Source organism: Momordica charantia (genome assembly GCF_013281855.1).
Source record: "Momordica charantia cultivar OHB3-1 chromosome 11 unlocalized genomic scaffold, Mcharantia_2.0 BLBB01000011.1, whole genome shotgun sequence".
Classification (NCBI taxonomy): Eukaryota; Viridiplantae; Streptophyta; class Magnoliopsida; order Cucurbitales; family Cucurbitaceae; genus Momordica; species Momordica charantia.
The window spans coordinates 19,520,735-19,523,575 of record NW_028275159.1 but is presented as its reverse complement, the minus strand read 5'-3'; the positions used below and the strand labels follow the sequence as shown (position 1 = coordinate 19,523,575).

Below are 2,841 nucleotides of genomic sequence, written 5' to 3'. Positions count from 1 at the left end.
AACCTTTGAAAAAGTATAAAATTAATCTTTGATAAACTTTTTTTCGAAGGTTTACTCAACCTTCAAAAAGTGTCGAAATAGGTCCCGTCGAAAAAGCTTTTCCGAAAGTCTTATTAACCTTCAAAAATTCATATTTTTCAAATGTTCAATTAGTCTTCAAAAATTCATATTTTTCAAAAGTTGTAAGCCTTCGATAATTGTTAAATTAGTTGTCAATAGTTAGTTAGTTTCAATTACTTTTTTTCGAAGGTTTTCATTATTTTCGAAGGATCATAATCTTATCTTCAACCATTTTAAAACCTTAAAAAAAAAGTTCTTTATTGACATTTGTAAATCGTTCGAAAAAATCAAATAGAATAATAACATTTGAAATTAATATTAATTTAATATTATTTAGAATAATAACATTTGAAATTAATATTAATTTAATATTATTTATTTGGAAAAATTAAATTACTTTTCCTAGTTAAAATTTATAATTTCAAAACTATATTCAACACAGGCAAACTATTATTTATTATAACCTATAGTTACTACAAAAACAATCAGCAAGTAGTCACGGTATTTCTAAAACTAATTCAAATAATACAAAACTTCAAATACCTAAAACAATAAAATTTTCTAACCCCTACTTTAGGATTTTTTTTTTTATCATCTCAACTATCATTACTTGAAATCGATGCTCAAAACAATTTTCTAATTCAATAATTTGATCTTTGAGTCCTTGTACCTCAACTTTTCTTTGTCGTTCAGATTCTTGAAGACGTTGTTCTGACTACTTAAGGCGTCGCTCAAGATCACGAACTTTGGAAGATGATCCAAACAACTCAGAAGGAGTAACACCGGTTCCATAACCTCGAATACGCCCATGTTTCTATGGTCCAAAGACTTGCACAAAAATCTCGTCCACTACAAGAAAATTAAGTATTTTCAAAGGTCAAAACCTTTGAAAAAGTATCAAATAAACCTTTGATAAATCCTTTTTCGAAGGTTCACTCAACCTTCAAAATGTGTCGAAATAGGTCCTGTCGAAAAAGCTTATTCAAAAGATTTGTTAACCTTCAAAAATTCGTATTTTTCTAAGGTTCAATTAACCTTCAAAAATTCATATTTTCCAAAAGTAATAAGCCTTTGATAATTCTTAAATTAGTTGTCAATAATTAGTTAGTTTCAATTACTTTTATTCGAAGGTTTTCATTATTTTCTAAGTATCATAATCTTATCTTCAACCATTTTTAAATCTTCAAAAAAAGTTCTTTATTGACATTTGTAAATCCTTCAAAAAAAATCAAATAGAATGATACCGTTTGAAATTAATATTAATTTAATATTATTTGTTTGGAAAAATTAAATTACTTTTCCTAGTTAAAATTTATAATTTCAAAACTATATTCAACATAAGCAAAATATTACTTACTATAACCAATAGTTACTGCAAAAACAATCAACAAGTAGTCACGGTATTTCTAAAACTAATTCAAATAATACAAATACTTCAAATACCTAAAACAAACAAATTTTCTAACCCCTACATTAGGATTTCTTTCGCATCATCTCAGCCATCATTGCTTGAAATCGATGCTCAAAACGATTCAATAAATTGATCTTTGAGTCCTTGTACCTCAATTTTTCTTTGCCGTTCAGATTCTTGAAGACGTTGTTCTGACTCGTTAAGGCGTCGCTCAAGATCACGGACTTTGGAAGATGATCCAAACAACTCAGAAGGAGTAACACCGGCTCCATAACCTCGAACACGCCCATGTTTCTCTGGTCCAAAGACTTGCACAAAAATCTCGTCGTTGTTCATGTCAAGTGTACCATCAATCACTTGAGAGGCATATGATTTGAGTTCCGACTAAAGACATAAATAAAAAGTTTAAAGACAAAAATAAGATATTTTCTAGTAATATGAAAGTAATATCGAGTAAAAATTGCAAAACAAATATCAAATAAGATCATCTCTATTGCTCAAGAAATATCAAATTGCAAAAAATTTTAAATTTTAAATTCAGTTAACATCTCTTTTCTATATAAAATTTTAGATTCTTGAGCAAAAATGTATTATTTCTTCGTTCGCTCCACACTTCTAAAAAGAAAAAACAACAAATATATAATTTAGACACCGCCAAAACCAACCTTGTGTAAGGAGGAGTGATGCAAACAATTGTCAAAACTTAAATTGCACCAGATTATGCAAATTCTGTGATTCCTATTTGAGAAACTCATATTCCAACAAATAGCTTAGCAGCAAATCCCGAAGAAAAACCAAAAGAAATGGAGAGATTTCAATTTGGTTTTAAACATTTAAGAGATATAAAGACAAAAATCATTTTAACGAAATATAAATCCATATAGTGTACTTGCCAATTTCTCTTGTGTAGTTTCATTCACCGTCGTTCCATCATTTCTTAAGTGAGTTATCTCCCAAATTCTTATGCGACTAGGTTCATTATTAGTATCACAAACCTATTTAAATGAAAAATATATATTAGATGATTGTACTAGATTAAAAGAAGTTTATGTGATTGTTCATTTACCTCTTTCTCAACCCTTTGTTGTATACTCTGTGAACCGCATGTGTGATATACATTCAATTTAGAACGGTTCACTTTTTTCCTTTCACACATCTCCTACATTTCAAAAATAAAAAATGAGAATGATTACCATTTAAAGAGATAAACATATTCTTGTTATAGGTACTAGAAGACGAGTTTTAGAATATAACCTGATATTCAGTTGACTTCTACAAGTTTGCAAGATATTTTGCATCTTCTCTCGTAATTTCTGGTGGAATATTAGCCAAAGCTTCTGCAACTATATCATATTTGTACAACCATTTTT

At 28.4% G+C, this 2,841-nt stretch overlaps 1 pseudogene; it reads right to left on the bottom strand.

The window, feature by feature from the left end:
* Positions 1–1,533: 1,533 nt before the first annotated feature.
* On the bottom strand, positions 1,534–2,627 carry LOC111022996 (uncharacterized; annotated as a pseudogene).
* Positions 2,628–2,841: the final 214 nt, after the last annotated feature.